We start from the raw sequence: 19,678 nt of genomic DNA on the forward strand, positions 1-19,678 counted from the left end.
GAAACAATCATTTATTTCTAAGCAAAACCAAAAAGCAATATGACCATCTAAGGTAGAATTTAAGAACTTGTTGAGGCTTGTTTTATTGATCCAGTCTGAAGAATCTTAGGCCACGGTTCTGGAGTGCCTTTTTAAGTTCTGGGATTCATGTGCAGGATGTGCAGGTTTGTTACATGGGTAAACATGTGCCATGATGGTTTGCTGCATCTATCAACCTATCACCTAGTTATTAAGCCCCACATGCATTAGCTATTTATCCTGATACTCTCCCTCCACCTGTACCTCCGACAGGCCCCAGTTTGTGTTGTTTCCCTCCCTGTGTCCATGTGTTCTCATTGTACAGCTACCATGAGAACATGTGGTGCTTGGTTTTCTGTTCCTGTGCTAGCTTGCTGAGAATAATGGCTTTCAGCTCCATCCATGTCCTTGCAAAGGATGTAATCTTGTTGCTTTTTACGGCTGCGTAGTATTCCATGGTGTATATGTACCACATTTTCTTTATCCAGTCTACCATTGATGGGCATTTGGGTTGTTTCCATGTCTTTGCTATTGTGAATAGTTCTGCAATGAATATACACATCCATGTATCTTTATAATAGAATGATTTATATTCCTTTGGGTATATGCCCAGTAATGAGATTGCTGGGTCAAATGGTATTTCTGGTTCTAGGTCTTCGAGGAGTCGCCACACTGTCTTCCACACTTGTTTAACTAATTTACATTCCCACCAACAGTGTAAAAGCCTGTTCCTATTTCTCCACAGTCTCACCAGCATCTATTGTTTATTGACTTTTTAATAATCGCCATTCTGACTGGCATGAGATAGTATTTCATTGTGATTTTGATTTTGATTTCTCTAACGATCAGCAATGTTGAGCTCTTTTCCATGTGTTTGTTGGCCACATACATGTCTTCTTTTTGGAAGGGTCTGTTCATGTCCTTTGCCCACTTTTTGATGGGTTGTTTTTTTTCTTGTAAATTTATTTAAGTTCCTTGTAGATGCTAGATGTTAGACCTTTGTCAGATAGAAAGTTGCAAAAATTTTCTCCCTTTCTCTAGGTTGTCTGTTCACTCTGATGATAGTTTTTGTTACTCTGCAGAAGCTCTTTAGTGTAATTAGATTCCATTTGCCAAATTTTGCTTTTGTTGCAGTTGCTTTTGATGTTTTTATCATGAAATCTTTGCCCATGCCTATATCCTGAATGATATTGCCTAGATTTTCTTCTAGTTTTTTTTTCTAGTTTTGGGTTTTACATTTAAATCTTTAATCTATCTTGAGTTAATTTTTCTATAAGGTGTGAGAAAGGGGTCCAGTTTCAATTTTCTGCATATGGCTAGCCAGTTTTCCCAGCACCATTTATTAAATAGGAAATCCTTTCCCCATTGCTTGTTTTTGTCAGGTTTGTCAAAGATCAGATGGTTGTAGACGTGCAGTCTTATTTCTGAGATTTCTATTCTGTTCCATTGGTCTATGTGTCTGTTTTTGTACCAGTTCCATGCTGTTTTGGTTACTGTAGACTTGTAGTATAGTTTTAAGTTGGGTAGCATGATGTCTCCAGCTTTTTTTTGTTTGTTTGTTTAAGATTGTCTTGGCTATTTGGGTTCTTTTTTGGTTCCATATGAATTTTAAAGTAGTTTTTTTTTTCTAATTCTGTAAAGAAAGTCAATGGTTGTTTCATGGGAATAGCATTTTATCTATAAATAACTTTGGGCAGTATGGCCATTTTCACATTATTGAATCTTCCTGTCCATGAGCATGGAAGGATTTTCCATTTGTCTTTGTCCTCTCTTATTTCCTTAAGCAATGGTTTGTAGTTCTCCTTGAAGAGGTCCTTCACTTCCCTTGTTAGCTATATTCCTAGGTATTTTATTCTCTTTGTAGCAATTGTGAATGTGAGTTCATTCATAGTTTGGCTCTCTGCTTGTCTATTGTTGGTGTATAGGAATGCTTGTGATTTTTGCACATTGATTTTGAGATTTTCCTGAGACTGCTGAAGTTGCTTATCAGCTTGAGAAGCTTTTGAGCTGAGACTATGGGGTTTTCTAGATATAGGATCCTGTCGTTTGCAAACAGAGATAGCTTGACTTCCTCTCTTCCTGTTTGAAGACGCTTTATGTCTTTCTCTTGCCTGATTGTCCTGGCCAGAACTTCTAACCTTATGTTGAATAGGCGTGGTGAGAAAGGGGATCCTTGTCTTGTGCCAGTTTTCAAAGGGAATGCTTCCACCTTTTGCCCATTCAGTATGATATTGGCAGCAGATTTGTCATAAGTCTCTCTTATTATTTTGAAGTATGTTTCATCAGTACCTAGTTTATTGAGAGTTTTTAACCTGAAGAGATGTTGAATTTTATCAACAGCCTTTTCTGTGTATATTGAGGTAATCATGTGGTTTTTGTCTTTAGTTCTGTTTGTATGATGAATTACATTTATTCATTTGTGTACGTTGAACGAGCCTTCATCCCGGGGTTGAAGCCAACTTGATCGTCATGGATAAGCTTTTTGATGTGCTGCTGGATTTGGTTTGCCAGTATTTTATTGAGGATTTTTGCATCAATGTTTATCAGGGATATTGGCCTGAAGGTTTTCTTTCTTTCTATTTTTTTAATCTCTGCCAGGTTTTGATATCAGGATGATGCTGGCCTCATAAAATGAGTTAGAGAGGAGTCCCTCCTTTTCAATTGTTTGGAATAGTTTCAGAAGAAATTGTATTAGCTTCTCTTTGTACCTCTGGCAGAATTCAGCTGTAAACTCATATGGTCCTTAGCTTTTTGTGGTTGGAAAAGGCTATCTATTACTGTTTCAAATTCAGAACTTGTTTTTGGTCTATTCAGGAATTTAACTTCTTCCTGGCTCAGTCTTGGCAGGGTGTATGTGTCCAGGAATTTACTTATTTCTTCTAAATTTTCTAGTTTATTTGCATAGTGGTGTTTATAGTATTCTCCGATGATTGTTTACGTTTCTGTGGGATCATTATCATTTTTTAATTGTGCCTATATGATTCTTCTGTCTTTCATTTTTTATTAGTCTAGCTAGCGGTCTATTTTATTAATTTTTTCAAAAAGCCAGCTCCTGGATTCGTTGTTTTTTTGAAGGATTTTTTTGTGTCTCTATCTCCTTCAGTTCTGCTCCGATCTTGGTTATCTCCTGTCTTCTGCTAGCTTTGGGGTTGGTTTGCTCTTTCTTCTCTAGTTCTTTTAGTTTTGATTTTAGGGTGTCAACTTGAAGTCTTTCTAGCTTTTTGATGTGGGCATTTAGTGCTATTAATTTCCCTCTTAACACTGGTTTACTGCATCCCAGAGATTCTGGTACATTGTCTCTTCGTTCTTATTGGCTTCGAAAAACTTCTTGAATTCTGCCTTAATTTCATTATTTATCCAGGAGTCATTCAAGAGCAGGTTGTTCAATTTTTATGTAGTTTTGTGGTTTTAAGTGAGTTTCTTAATCCTGAGTTCTAATTTCATTGCATTGTGTTTGTTATGATTGATGAGATACTGTTTGTTATGGCTTCAGTTCTTTTGCATTTGCTGAGGAGAGTTTTACTTCCAATTATGTGATTGATTTTAGAGTAAGTGCCATTTGGTGCCGAGAAGAATGTATATTCTGTTGTTTTTGGGTGCAGAGTTTTGTAGATTATCTATTAGGTTCACTTGATCCAGAGCTGAGTTCAAGTCCTGAATATCCTTGTTAATTTTCTGTCTCAAAGGTCGGTCTGATATTGACAGTGGGGTGTTAAAGTCTCCCACTATTATTGTATGGGAGTCTAAGTCTCTCTGTAGGTCTCTAAGAACTTGTTTTATGAATCTGGGTGCTCCCGAGTTGAGCGCATGTATATATTTAGGATAGTTAGCTCTTCTTGTTGAATTGATGATCCCTTTACTTTTACGTAATGCTCTTTTGTGTTTTTTGATCCTTGTTGATTTAAAGTCTGTTTTGTCAGAAACTAGGATTGCAACACTGCTTTTTTTCTGTTTTCCATTTGCTTGGTAAATTTTTCTCCACTCCTTTATTTTGAGTCTATGTGTGTCTTTGCATGTGAGATAGGTCTCTTGAATATAGCACACCAATGGGTCTTGACTCTATCCGGCTTGCCATTCTGTGCCTTTTAATTGGGGCATCTAACCAATTTACATTTAAGGTTAATATTATTATATGTGAATTTGATCCTGTCATCGTGATGCTAGCTGGTTATTTTTGCAGACTTCTTGATGTAGTTGCTTCATAGTGTCATTGGTCTTTGTACTTCAGTGTGTTTTTGCAGTAGCTGGTAATGGTTTTTCCTTTCCATGTTTAGTGCTTCCTTCAGGAGTTCTTGCAAGGCAGGCTTGGTGGTGACAAATTCCCTCAGCATTTGGTTGTCTGAAAAGGATTTTATTTCTCTTTCACTTATGAAGCTTAGTTTGGCTGGATATAAAATTCTGGGTTGAAAATTCTTCTGTTTTTTTTTTTTTTTTTTCACCCGGGCTGGAGTGCAGTGGCGTGATCTTTGCTCACTGCAACCCCTGCCTCCTGGGTTCAAGCGATTCTCCTGCCTCAGCCTCCCAAGTAGCTGGGACTGCAGGCGCCCACCACCATGCCTAGCTAATTTTTTTGTATTTTTAGTAGAGATGGAGTTTTGCCATATTGGCCAGGCTGGTCTTGAACTCCTGACCTTGTGATCCGTCCACCTCGGCCTCCCAAAGTGCTGGGATTATAGGCATGAGCCACCGCTCCTGGCCAAACTGAAAAATTATTATTATTATTATTTTTAACAACGTTGAATATTGGTCCCCAATCTCTTCTGGCTGGCAGGGTTTCTGCCTAGAGGTCCACTGTTAGTGTGATGGGCTTTCCTTTGTAGGTGACCTGTTCTTTCTCTCTGGCTGCCCTTCACATTTTTTCCTTTATTTTGTCCTTGGAGAAACTGATGATTATGTGTCTTGGGGCTGATCTTCTCATGGAGTATCTTACTGGGGCTCTCTGGAGTTCCTGAATTTGAATGTTGGCCTGTCTTGCTAGGTTGGGGACATTCTCCTGGGTGATATCCTGAAGTATGTCTTCCAAGTTGGTCCCATTCTCCTCATATCTTTCAGGTACCTGAATCAGTGATAGGTTCGGTCTTTTTACATAATCCCCAAGTTCTAGGAGATTTTGTTTATTCCTTTTCATTCCTTTTTCTCTAATCTTGTCTGCCTGTCCTATTTCAGCAAGATAGTCTTCAAACTCTGAAGTTATTTCCTCTGCTTGGTCTGTTTGGTTATTGATACTTGTAGTTGCGTTGTGAAGTTCCTGGCTTGTGCTTTTCTGCTCCATCAGGTGATTTGTGTTCCTCTCTAAACTGGCTATTCTGTTTAACAGATCCTGTAATGATTTAGCATGGTTCTTTGCTTCTTTGAATTGGGTTAGAATGTGCTCCTTTAGCTCAGGGAAGTTTGTTATTACCCACCTTCTGCAGCCTATTTCTGTCAATTCATCCATCTTAGCCTCCATCCATTTCTGTGCCCTTGCAGGAGAGGTGTTGTGATCGTTCGGAGGAGAAGAGGCACTCTGGCTTTTGGAATTTTCATCATTTTTTCATTGATTCTTTCTCATCTTTGTGAGTTTATCTAGCTTTGATCTTTGAGGCTGCTGACCTTTGCGTGGGGTTTTTGTGGGGACATTTTTAGTTGATGCTGTTGTTGTTGTTTTCTGTTTGTTTATCTTTTAACAGTCAGGCCCCCCTTCCTAAGGGCTGCTGTGGTTTTCTGGGGGTCCACTCCAGACTGTATTCGCCTGGGTTCCTCCTGCAGCTGGAGGTGTCACCAGTGGAGGCTGCAGAACAGTAAAGATGGCTGCCTGCTCTTTCCTCTGGGATCTCTGTGGCAGACAGGGTGTGCTGTGCTGGGGGGAATCCCACTTGTTTTCGCTGCCTGGATTCCTCAGAGCCAGCAGGGGGAAAGACTAAGTCTGCTGATCTACAGAGACTGTGGCTGCCCCTCCCCACAGCGGCTCAGTTCCAGGGAGGTCAGAGTTCTGTCCCTAAACCCCTAGCTGGAGTTGCTGACATTCTTGCAGAGAGGTCCTGCCCAGTGAGGAGGGATGGGTCGGGGTCTGGCCTAAAGAGGCAGTCTGGCCACAATCTGCCGTAGCTGCTGTGCTGCGCTGTGGGGAATTCCTTCTGGATCCAAACCATCCAATCTCCCTGGCACTGGCAGGAGAAAAGTGGCAAACTGGAGCTGCAGTGTTGGCTGCCTCCCCTTCCCTGAGGAGCTCAGTTGTCTTAGGCAGCAGGCAGTCCTGATAATAGTGGCTGTCCCTCCCCCCGGGAACTCAGCAGTCTTATGCAGTCTCCAGCTGAGAATCTGCACAGCTGTGTGCTTGGGACCCAAGACACAGTGGTGTGGGCTCACGAAGGGGATCTCCTGATCTGCAGGTTGCACAGATTCATATCAAAAGTGTAGTTTCCTAAGCAGCATAGCGCCATCACTCACTCCTCCTTGCCTGAAGGTGGGAGCTCCCCTTGCCCCGTGTGGCTCTCAGGTGCGCTGTTGAACCACCCTACTTTTCTTTGCTCTCCATGGGAAACACCAACTGCCTAGTCAGTCCCAGTGAGAGAACCTGGATACCTCAGTTGCCAGTGCAGGATTCACTTGCCATTTTCATTCTTCTCAGTGCGAGCCTCTGACAATAGCTGTTTCTAGCTGGCCATCTTGGCCCCTCCCCTGCAGTGCCTTTTTTAGTACCTTAGTTGTTCCTGTTTTCTTCAGTCATATCATGTTTATTATCAACAGTCTTAAATGCTTCTACATACCACTCTCCTAACAGATGATCCAAAATAAGAGAGGTAAAATTATGCTGAGTAGCCCTCAGAGTTGAAATTAGGCCTCTGCAAATGAGCTTCCATGAGAATCAATGAGTTTCCAATAGAATTAGTGGTGAAGATCTGGACAATAGTGATGATCTTTCCCGCAGCTTTGGCTGAGAGAAAAATAAAAAACAGGATTGAGGGTAAAGAATAATAGTCTTCAGACTCCTAGAAATAGATTGACAATTGCACAGCCATGGTTAGTGTTAGGGTTAGAACTGATTTTAAACTTGTCCAATTGTCTAATTCGTGATAATGATCAATAATCAGGAGTGGTCTCACTCCAATGAACACACTTCTCAGGCTGACATTAAATGTCTGCCTGTGTAATCAATACAAAACGTGCTCTTCAAGCTGATCTCAACCCTTTCTCACCTCTGTAATCAATAAACATTTCCCAAGAATGCTCTATTAGATCAGAAGTTTGCTCTCCCCGACCAGCATAGCTCTTTATTACTTAAGTATCAGATTCTTTGTGTTTTCCGTTTCAGATTTCAAGTGTGGTCTCAATCTTTGAGAGGGGACATGAGACAAGTGCACTCACAGGATCACTGAAAGATTGTAGGATGAGGAAGGCATAAAGTATTTACTCAAGACAGTAACTTTAGACATTAAAATAAGAGATTGTTCTTCTTTCTTTAGAATCATTTTCCACTTAGCATGCCCGAGGACAAAGGCAGTAGATTAGCAATGTCTAGGTGGCATATAGACCTTGCCAAGTGTGAGAAAGTATGGCAGAGTAAATAAAAAGGGGATATATAAGGCAAGCTGGATGGAAGAGGGAAATTTCTGTGGGGCAGAAGAGTTTATGGAATATAGTTTTAGGTGCTTTGTGCCTTCCCACCACCTGATGTAGGGAGAGTGGAATGTTCTATGTGCCTCATCCTATCCTGAAGTTAGGGTCGCAAAGAAATTCTCTTTTGGAATTGGAGGTATTTAATATAGGCCCTCATGCTAGTTTCTTGTTTGGAGCTCTCTGAAAGGCAGAACTTAGAGGCATAATCAATCCCAGGAACTGGTAGGAGGGCAGCAGAAAATGGGCAGAGTGCATAACCTGTCAGAAGAAGGCAAAGATATACTCTAGTGTCCTGTGGAGCAGAGCCTGTTGTAGTTGATATTATGTTTCCTTAAGGTATAGAGCAGGCTTTAGAAAGTATCTGTGCTTATAGACTGGTTTGCTACCCCCAAGGCTTTGAGACCTCACACAGACGCTATGGAATAGACCACTACCTGGGAGTTGTGACAAACCCATTTTTCTCCTGGCACAAAGACGTTATGGAAAGACTGACCAACAGAATGCTCGAAGACTACGAAACTTTCCATAAAATGGAAACAGCAGCTGGATGCACCAGCACCAGAAGCCAGGTCAGTGGGGATGCCAGCAGCCAGGGCCAGAAAAAAGGGACTGTGAACCAGTTGTGCAACCTCTGCCTCACTTAATGAAAGGGGCAAACTCAGTCCCTCAAGCCCTTTTATAATGCTCAAATCCAGAGGGCAGAGCCCTCATGGTGTAATCACCTTCCAAAGGCCTCACCTCTTAATACTGTTGCGTTGGAGATTAAGTTTCCACATAAATTTGGAGGGGACACAAACATTCAAACCAAGCAGTAACCCGCTAAGATATAGTCTGTTATGGTTTAATGACATAATCAAATAAAAAATTTTAGAACTTTTATTCTACATGGGACATTATTTTTATAAATGACTGACTTTATATTGTTTAATTACTAATTCTTGTGAATTCATCATTGAGTAATTATGATAGCATCCAAGGGTATTCCAAAGAGGTTCCTAGAATCAGCGAGTTTTAAATTGTGGAAATTTCCAACTCTCATGGCAAGAGGAGTAATTTTGAAAGGCTGAGCTGTTTAGCATACACCTAACTTTGTACCAGGAGGTGATCGTGGTTTTTTACTCACATATAAAATCAGCCTCTTTATAGACTCAATCTGATAGCAACAATGTAAACATATGCATGAAAGGCTGGGCTATCACAGCTATACATTATAAGTCAGCATCTGTATTGTATACTAATGTGTTTCTGCAAGTATTTTTGTTTGATTAAATGAAAAAAAAAGCCTGAACTATATTTTGAAATGCATTTGGTGATGAAAGAGGATTGGGTTAGAGGCAATTTACCTATCAGTTCCTTTTGGAGGTACAGCTTAGAGATCTTAGAGCTATAAAGTAGAAATTGCCTGGCAGTCCTGCCTCATTGCTAAGGTGACAATGAGAGTGTCAGATGGGCACCCTCCCTGGATGAACTGAAGCATTAGTGGGTCTTAGTCACTTCATATTAAATAGAACATGTAACAGACACCCACTTCAAATGAAAGGGAAGCCAGTGCACTGGAGATCTAATTCTTCCCTCTATTTAATGGACTCTTAAATTCCTGAATCATTTGCTTCTAAATTCTTTGGTTACTGCTACTGTGGAAGAGTAATGGTAGAAATGTATTCTTTTGTGCATGTGTGGTTTTTCAGATTACAAACGAAGCTTCTTTTCTCTTTTTTCTTTATTGTCAACTAAGCTTAAATAGTAGCATTGAAAACTCTCTTCTTCACTTTAGATGCTAGTGACACTTGTGAATTTATAATTGCTAGCACTTAAACTCTGAGCAAAATACAAACCCACCTGTAGCTGTTGGTAATTGATAACTTAGACAGCTGGATTCAGTCTTCATTTTCATTCTGTAGAGTTTGAGTATTGACCAAACTGCTTCCTGCAATACACAAGCTCTCTTTGGATAGCATCTTTCTTGATTCAAAGTCATCCATCTTAAAATATCTAAAATGCGTACATACATGTATATTTGAATTTTCATCACTTATGTGTTTATAAAGGTAGATAGGAATAAATTATTCCAACTGCACTCAAATTAGTCTTTCCGTTAGCTTGCTTTGTGATGAGAAGAATGGTTTTGTAACAGATGGAAATGAGAGGAGTGATATATGAATGGATATCTGATCTTGTAGGCATGGCTTTGTGTGCTTCAGACAGGAAGAAAAAGAAATAAACTCAAAAGACAGAAAGCAGCAGTTTAGAAATTATGTTATTATCACTAATTTGGAAACTTCTTGACTTTGTGAAGTGGGAAATTTATACAAATAGAGTATGTGCTGGTATTTCAATTCCCTAATCTGCAGTCAAAAATTTACTGCAGAACTGAGCAGGCGAGCAGAGTTGTCGCCTGTCTAGGTGCATGCCTGGATTAGGCAGTGAATGGACTATTGGCAAGCTTGGGAGACCAGTAAAGAACCACCTGCCTCCACTACTGAAAAGAGAATTCTAAACCTGAACTTTGAAGGTAGAACAGTTAGACAGAGGCTATTTTAATTTTAGTATGTGTGTGATTTTTTGGTGTCACTTTGAAAAATTCCATGTGAAGGGTTTAACCTTTTCAGTGTTTAGGCCTCTAAAGAGCCTAATCTGGCCCTTCATTCATTGATGTAGTCCCACATAATGAAATTTGAAGGGATCTCAACGGTATCCTTTCTAAAAATATCTCATAAAGACTTTCACACTCAGATATTGTCTTTCAAAATTCTCTGTGACATGTAAGTAAGAAGTGGATCACTTATATATCATGATTCTGGTGTGTGTGTGGAGGAGGGGATGAGAGATTGGGAGGGGAGGTTCTGATTCTTATGAGAAAAATGAACAGATGATATGATTTGGCTCTATGTCCCCACCCAAATCTCATCTTGAATTGTAATCTCCATAATCTCCACATGTTAAGGGAGGAAACTAGTGGGAGGTCATTGGATCATGGGGGCAATTTTCCCATAGTATTTTCGTGAAAGTGAGTAAGTCTCATGAGATCTGATGGTTTTACAAAGGGCCGTTGTCCTGCACTGTTGCTTCTCTCTCTCCTGCAGCCTTATGAAGAAGGTGCCTTGCTTCCCCTTTGCCTTCCGCCATGATTGTAAGTTTCCTGAGGCTTCACCAGCCATGCAGAGCTGTGGGTCAATCAAACCTCTTTCTTTTATAAATTACCCAATCTTGGGTAGTATCTTTATAGCAGTGTGAAAACAGACTACTACAATAGAGTAGGGGATAGAGTATATTTCCCAAGATGCTATGATAGGGTTATATTGTTCATGTCCCTGATTCAGTATTTATTCAATATACAGAGAGCATCCTTTGGTACTTAAAATATAAGTATATTGGAGTAAGTAGGTATCATTTAGGGAGTCAAGATGACTTCAAATATGCATGTGTGATTACCAAGGTAGTTCAGTATTTGATTACCAAGGTAATATACAGTTAGCTATTATTAAAATGTTTCAAATATCTAAGTAAGAAAAAAATTATTAATCCACCACCAAGAGATAGCTGCTATTAATGTGTGTATGTGTATGGTGGTGTGGGGTGGTGCGTGGTGCGTGTGTGTGTGTATATATAATTGAAATCATATTTGTAACTATGTGTGTGTCTAGAAGAGGCTGTGGAGTACTGCCTAGATTCTCTTCTTTATTTTACTTTTTAAAAAATAATAAAATGATTTTTTAAAAGTTTCTTGCCATTTTGCTTTATTTTTACATTTGTGCTGTAATGATATTTTAAACTGAGATTAAAAGTTTTGTATTACCATAGTGCCTAATAGAGTGCTAAGCTTGGTTAGGAGTTCAATACATTGAGATGTATTTATGGTTGACATTTTTCCAGTATAATCCTATTTTAGTAAGTTTTTTTTTTTTTTTTTTAAGAGGGTATCTCACTCTGTTTTCTGGGCTGGAGTACAGTGGCATGATCTTAGCTCACTGCACTGTCTGCCTCCTGGGCTCAATTGATCCTCTCACCTCAGCCTCCCAAGTAGCTGGGAATACAGGTGTGTGCCACCATGCCTGGCTAATTTTTTATTTTTTGTCAAGGTGGGGTCTCCTTATATTGTCCAGCCTGGTCTCCAACCCCTGGGCTTGAGCAATCCTCCTACCTCAGCTTCCTAAAGGATTATAGGTGTGCACCACCATGCCTGGCCTCTATTTTAGTTTTTAATGCCAAAAAATTTTTATATTGGTATACAGATTTTCTTTGTAGTAAGTTTTGTTGAGTACCTTATTGTTACCCAAGGTCTATCTCTTGTTAGAGAACTTACAGCTGGAAATTTGGCATGACAAAATAAAGTCTTCTGTCATTTTCTGGTTTGATTTCTTGATAACTGGACTAGGTCCAGGCACATGACTTAAAAATTATCCATTTGTAGAAGGAAATTGCATTGCTCCTTCAGGATTTTGATCACATGCAAATATAAATGACTCACTCATTGCCTTCCTTATTAAGCTCCTACTTATCTTATCAATGTAATTATAGATGAAAGATGTCAAATGGTCCCATAGCTGCAGTTCACTTGAATTTTGGGTTAGAAGGGAAAACAGGGTCATTTTAGGCCACTGTAACTAAAAATTAAAATGAGCAAAATTCTGAAGGAAGAGAACAAAAGAACAATAATAGAAGCATTTATGGTCTTTATGAAATTGAAAAGGAAAGGCTGCCTCAGAAAACAATCCAATTAAACTGTGAGACGTGAGATAAGCTCTTTAGAGGCTGACAGTTATTGCAATTCGCAGACAATTCAATTTTAGTTAGAAATAAATGGTGAACCTATTGGTTTTCTCATGTAAAATACAAATGGGCAGAATATTCTATTATACTCTTCCAGGATGGATTTCAAACCACACTAAAACTTCTCAAGAAATGTAATATAAAATTGGATTTAAAAATTCATGTAGTCTTTGAGTGTGTATCTGTGTTTCAACAATTTAGCTAATCTATATTAGAATGTAATAACTTGAGTCAATAGGTCCTATGAATGCATTATAAGTGCAATTGCACAGTGATAAACAGATATGACACCTGGCTTTTTTTTGTGAAATTGATTTTTGCTTTTTTCTTCTGTAGTTAGATAACACTAACCTGACGAGGCTGTATTTTTAACAGACATCTTCCTCGCAGCAATTTCTTGCTCATTAGCCGGTTACAATGTTTTATTTAATTCCTACACACTTTCTTCCTTTAGGTGACTAGTTTTCATTGTTCTGAATAAAAAGCTTTTCATACAATTTCCTAGAACCCCATGATATAATGTAATGATTGAAATGTAACAGAAGCAGAGCACAAACAGTAAGATCAGGAGTCCTTTCTGCCCTCCTCTTTCTTCCTCTCAGGTTTCACAGGTTTCTCTCATTGCGCTGCATGGGGAGAAAACTGTAGGTCATCAGTCCCAGCACAATTTAGCTTCAGGAAAACATGGGTGCTTCATGGAGACCCAAGGCAGCATAATAATCATTTAATTTGAAAACATATGTGGCAAGGTAAGAACATTCAGACTAGTTGAAACATAGTAACAAAACTGTTTTTTATTCTTTTGTTCAGTGTACTAGATGGATGTGAAACAAACATTTTCGCCTGCTTCCTAGGAGGGTTTGATAATAAAACACTCCCTGCTCATGAGGACAGGGTAACTAGTTGGTGGCTAAATTTTGTGTTCAACACTTATTCAATAATGCTTTATTGAGCATCTATCACTAGTACCCATTATTCTGGGTACTAGTTTACTTTTTATGTAAATGTATAGGGAGATGTAGAGGGAGAAATGCTTATATAGGTAGAGCATACAATTAAAAATACAAGTATTTGATTTCAAAAAAGTGCTATGAGAAAAATTAAACGAGTAAGGAAATAAAGGTTTCTGGGAGGAGGGGGAGACTATTTGAGATAATGGGTTTACTCAGCCACCAAAGGGTTTTGTTAAAAAAGAAGGATGACAGGATTTGAGATTACAGGCAGAGTTCTGGGGAAGCTGGGAGGAGTATGCAGGCACCATCCAGGACTGAAAGGAGAAGGAGATCTGTGGGCACTACAAGTAGGTGTACTGCCTGTGGCTGCATCCCGAAGAAGCAGCCAGATTCCTGAGGGGAGTTTCTTTGAGCAGGAAGGCAGTATCCCAAATGCTGGGTTTCCTACCTTGGCAGACTCTCACGTCCCATTGGTGGCAAGGAAGCTGTAGAGGGCTGTTGCCTTTGAAGTACACTATGAAGACCAGCTCACAGGCATGACCTGTTTGGGCAGACCAGTGGCCAGAGTGGTTTTCCATTTGAATTGTTGTTAGGCAAACCCTGGAATCCTGGTTTAACCGTGGGAGGGTATGTGGGAGCACCAAGAATGCCTCAGGTTGAATTTTCTGCTTGCCCAAAGTACTGATTTATAGTCTATAAAAGCGATTTTTATTTCATAGGTGAGTTTGTTGACTGAAATTCATACTGGCTATATTTAAAAGACTTTTCCAAGCTGCATATCATCTGCTTCTACAAACCCCAGTCTCATCCTGCTCAAATGATTAGCACATTTATTTGCCTGTTTCAACCTGAATATTATTTGAACAATCTTGCTCTCTGAAGTTTACCAAGGATTTGACCTTTTATGGCAATATTTCAGCAGCTTAAGAAAAGTTCACTGGGGTAAAAGTTAATTTTACAGCTGAACTTTATGATCTATTTTACATGTTAAAGTGCTACCTGTCTTTAAGGAAACCTAAATTTAAGGCTTAACTTTTAAGCAATTACTGCTTCTTTTGAAAAGACTGTGGAGAGATAGAGTGCTACTGACGACATTTTTTATTTTAGGAGATCAAGGTATACTCATTTTTTGGCAGCTTTGAAATCTGAGAAAGAAAGGTCGAAATGACAATTCTTGTCTCTCTCTCAGAAAAAATGGTTGTAAAGAGATTTCTGTGCTAACATTTGCTATTTTAGGAAAATGATTATGGGTTATGATTCATTGGATTCTGTGTTTAAAAACCTGTAACTAGAAATATTGCTAATAAAACAAGGGTGATATTTTACTGAAATGCTGTGAAAAGTTTTCTCCCTCCCCTTTCCTTGCAAGGAGGTGCTAAAGTGTCTCAGTTTGTTTGAGGAATTGGAATAGGCTCTGATAATGCTCTCTTTCTTATTCAAGCTCTTAATGTGTGGACCTGGGAATAGAATATATTCAGATAGTGAGGGATACTCAACTTGGAAAAATATTTTCCCACTTTTCTAACAAAAGAGGTTCCAGCTGAGATGGAAACCTCTATGTTCTCCAGCTACGTTTATCACTTCATATTTGGTGTTTTCATAGCTCTTACTTCACACTCTATGGTGGGAGGAATTGCCAAATAACCCCCCATTCCCTAACTTTTTCATCAAAGAGAGATAAAACTCAAAATGATACGACCTGAGTGGGGGCCATTACCTGCTAAACACCATGCCACTGTGCGATTCTCATATGTGGCTGTGTGATTATCTTGTGTAGCTGTGCAGTTCTCTTGTGTTGTTGTCTGGTCTCTGCTTAATTGAATGAAACCCCAGTGTTTCTGAGATAAAACTGGTTGCCCATTATTTCTCCATGGCAAGACACAGCCCTGTTACTAGGGAAATGTTCCTTCTTCTACGTGGAGACTCATTTGTCTCCAAGGAAAGCTAATGTTTGTCACTGAGAAAAGTGCTTATTTAATTGGTCTCCTAGTAAAAGAATCAGCAGGCTGGTCACTATCACAGGAGGAAAGCTGGAACTAGAATTAGGGGACACATGTTCACTCTGGTTAATAAACTGCAATAGAGTGGGGATAACATCACTGCTCGCCATCTGATCTGAGGAAGAAATTGAGAATAGGGTCTTTTCACCTGTGGTGCGGAATATAGGAGGGAAGAGAGTGGGTGAGCAGGTGCATCAGTCAGGGGAACAGAATATACATGAGTGTTATGAGATAAGGCATTTATTATAGGAATTAGATCTTACACAGTTGAGGTGCTGGGAAAGTGATGATCTGAAAGGGGAGTTGCAGGATCAGAAAATATAGGACTTTTTGAGGAACCTCCATATTATTTTCCATAATGGCTGTACTAACAGTCCATCTGAGAAGCTAAGCATGTCCAGCCATTAAAATGGCACTGCAAAGGCGAAGCACATGGAAAGATCTGTGGCAAGTTCTTGCCTCTATATGGTTACTACCTGTGGTGGGCCTGGGGTCAACAAGGTCAGCATTTGGGAAGAAGAGTTGGATGCAGAATGGAGGAAATTGATGATGAAATGAAACCTACCGGTTATTTCTGCATCTGTCCATCTCTATGTCTGTCAACAATGAACTCCAGAGAATAATGGTCACTGCTTTACTTCTGTCTTTCAAATCTCATGCAAATTCTTCTTTTGGCCAACCTACTTCAGACCATCCAGGGAAGGAGATCCTAGGAAATGTGGGTCCCTAGTTTGACAGTGAAAACCCCTACAGCACAGCTGTGAACTGGAGGTCAATGGGTCTGATTCAAAGCAGAAGAAGCTTTGAAGTGGTCACTTTTATTGTAAAGGATGAAGAACAAAGTCTGGAGATGCTGTGCTTAAAAGCATAGAAAAGTCTAGATTAGCCAGAATGTTAACTTTGTCCATCTCACGCTATATTTCTCTTCTGAACTTCCCTCCAAAATAACTTCATCATTACTTTGCCATCTAATATGTTAGTCTTCTGGAGGCTAGGTGGACAAAGTAGCAGGAAGAAGGGCTGTATATTAGTTATGACGTTGACAGTAGCAGAAAACCTGACCAAGAGTAACTTGAACAAATAGGGTTTAACTTTTTGCACAGGGTAAGAAGTCTGCATGAAGTCTGTCTGAGGCTGGAGCAGGGGCTCAATAAGCTCATACAGGACTCAGGTTCCTTTGCTCTTTATGACTACTGGTTCTCAGCAGGTTGCCTTTTTGTGCTGTGCTTGTTGCTTCATGGTTTCGAGATGTCTGTTCCACCATCAGGCATTAAATCTGTTTGAATACAGGAAAAAGAAAAGAAAGGCCAGAAGCTTTCTCCTATTGTGGAGAAATGTTCCCTGAAGCTCATTTTCAAACTTCTCCTTTTACTTTATTGGCTGAAATTGTTTTATGGCACCTTTAGTGGCAAAGCGGCCTGGGAAAGAACTTATCTGGCAAAGTGGAAAGGCATTGCCAACTGTTTCCAGTTGATCCTGATCAATTCCTGAACCTTAGGGAAAGCTCAGCTTCCCTATCTGACTGAACATAAAATTGATATTCTCATTGCACAGAGGGAAGAAATGGTGATGGTCGGTGGGAGTATGTCTATGATAGGTAAAGAACAATATCTACTACAGGATATTTTGCTATTCCTCTTTTCCTCCCTCACCCCCGGAAGGAAGGGGGCATTCACCTTTAGAATGGACTGTAAAGGAGAGTCCCTGTTTGCTTTTAGTGGCAGCATAGTCTAGAGAACCACAACTCTGGAGGTCCTGAAGAAAAATTCCCCCGCTATGGAGAAAATTGGAACACATGTTTGGAATACTCTGCCAATTAACAAATGAAATTCTCCAAAGTAGAGGGGTGGTGGTGCGGTTGGTGTCTGAGGATGTATTAAAGATATTGCAATTGTTTTATATCTGACCCCTCCATGAGGAAGCAAACTCCTTTAGGACAGGGATCTTGTCTTACTTATCTTTGTGCCCCTGTGTGGTATCTACTTTGAAGTGAATATTGGCTGTTGCAAGGATGAACTTTCCCAGCGAACACTTGTATGGGTGACAGGGTCCTGGGCTACCCATTTGGTTCACTTGGGGGAAATCTAAAAATTTCATTACATACGCCACACTCAAGACCCGTTGTATCTGAATCTTTGGGAGTAAGAACCCAGGCATCGGTGATTTCAAAAGCAGAATTTTAAAAGGTTTTCATGTAATTACAGTGTGCAGCCAAGGTTGAGAGTCATTGCAATAGAAATTTCCCAATTCTTTTCATTGTAAAAATACTCCCTGGGGAAGTACAAGAAACACTGAGCAAATATCCCGTGGTGCTAGGTCTTTAGAATGGTTGGTGGTTAGGATTCTCAGGGGGATATTTCTTTGGAATTTGGCCAGCAGTTAGGGATTCCCACTCCAACAAAGATAGTGTATTTGATCTTGATAATCACTCACGCCAGCCTGTTAAAAATCCCCAGAAGAGAGGAATAGGTGCATTAGGAATGAGATGAGATGATACCATCAGAACTATAGAAGTATTAATGATAATACATAAATTAGTGATCCCATGTTTTTCCTTCATGGATCGCCAAGAATGGCATAATTATATAACTCACGCTCAAATCATGCCTTTATTCCCTCTTTTCTACTCTCTCACACACCATCTTTTCATCCTTTTCCTTAATTTCTAGTTGTTCTAGGCAGCTCTAAGGTTTTAGACAACTCTAAATTTCATGTTGTCACTATAAAAAGTTAGCAGTTCTAAGGGTGAGAGAGAGTCTTTCTGGTATGTACTAGACTTGAGAACAGATTCTTTTTCTATGGAGTGTGATCATCACGTTATGTACTGAATCTGTCCCCAGTCCTAGTTGAATTTGAATTTATGTCATCTGACCTTGTATATAGTGGGTGTGCAGTAAATATTTATTGGAAGCAACATGGCTAAGTGGAGTCAGACAGACCTACATTTGGGACCTGGTTCAACCACTTCTTAGTTACATTATTTAGGACTAACTATTTAATTCTTATGATCCTTGGGTTTCTGAGCTATAACATATGCACCAAAATATCTTTCTTTCAAAGATGGTGTGATTCCCATCAGCTTTAAAACATATTCCTCTTATCTCCCACTAAACCAAACCAAACCAAACACAATAAAACATAACAACCTCTCCTCCGACCCTGCAATGGTTTTATTCTGATAGGGCTACCATAACAAATACTATAAACCTGGTGGCTGAAACAACAATTATTTCTTGCAATTCTGGAGGCTGGGAAGTACAAGATCAAGGTATGTGCATTTTTGGTTCTGGATGAAGGCCCTTTTTCTGGCTTGCATATGGCTTCCTCACGGTATCCTCACATGGCAGAGAGGATGTGCTGTCTGTTCCTCTTCCTATAAGAGAACTAATCCTATCATGCGGTCTCCACCCTCAATGACCTTCTCCAAACCTAATTACTTCCCAGGCATCGGGGGATTCTCAGGGGGATATGTCTTATTGGAGAACTCTATCTGCCAATACAATCTCATAATACCATCAAATTGGGGGTTAGGACTTTTTATAAATTTTAGGGATATGCAAATATTCAGTCTATAATACCCACAAAATCCCCAAATCTACCTCCCAAACTTTTTGTCAACCTCACAGGTATTTGTCTCCTAGAGAACTATCTCAAAATACTTATTTCCACTGCTTCCATTTTCTCACCTTCCACTGACTTCTCAGCTCAATCTTGAAACAACTCTCACATATTCCTAACTTGATGCTAACGTCTCAGCAGCATTCTAATTTGGTGGTAATCCCCCCCTTTCCGAGACTCTGTGACACTGCACGCCCCTAGGTTTCATCCTGCCTCTCTGTTCATTCCTTTGTCTTTGGAGTTTCTAAGACTTAGTCCTAGGCTGTCCTCTTGTCACTTTGCATTTATCCCCTAGATCTTCTCACTTATATCCTTGGCTTCATTTCCCACTGATGTGAGAATGACCCCAAATTTACCTGTAGCCCAGGTCTTTTATCTGGGCTTCACACTTGTCTAACAAACTTGCTGACATTTCTTCTTAAAGGTCTTAAAAGGCAAATTCAGACTCAACATCAGACTAAAAGAATTCAAAATAGAGCTAAAATCTTTTCTTCCCCAAATTTTACTCTCATTTATTTCCCTCTCTTAGAGTACAGTAGTGTTTTTCTTTTCTTTTTTTCTTCTTTTTCCTTCCTCTTTCTCTCTCTTTCTTTCTCTTTCTTTTTTCTTTCTCTTTTTCTTTTTCTTTCTTTCCTCTCTCCTTCCTTCCTTCCCTCCTTCCATCCTTCTCACCTTCTTCCCTTCCCTTCCCTCCCCTTCCCCTTCCTCCCCCTCCCTCCC

At 39.7% G+C, this 19,678-nt stretch overlaps 1 long non-coding RNA gene across 1 annotated transcript in view; it reads left to right on the plus strand.

Annotated features, from left to right (window-relative positions):
• Window positions 1-8,017: 8,017 nt before the first annotated feature.
• LOC129489170 (uncharacterized) overlaps window positions 8,018-19,678 on the plus strand; it is a 68,194-nt gene continuing 56,533 nt past the window's right edge. The window contains exon 1 of the long non-coding RNA XR_008659923.1: window positions 8,018-8,186. This is a non-coding gene — a long non-coding RNA (uncharacterized lncRNA). The remainder of the gene's footprint in view (window positions 8,187-19,678) is intronic.

The sequence above is a fragment of the Symphalangus syndactylus genome, chromosome 9 (assembly GCF_028878055.3).
Source record: "Symphalangus syndactylus isolate Jambi chromosome 9, NHGRI_mSymSyn1-v2.1_pri, whole genome shotgun sequence".
NCBI classification, from domain to species: domain Eukaryota; kingdom Metazoa; phylum Chordata; class Mammalia; order Primates; family Hylobatidae; genus Symphalangus; species Symphalangus syndactylus.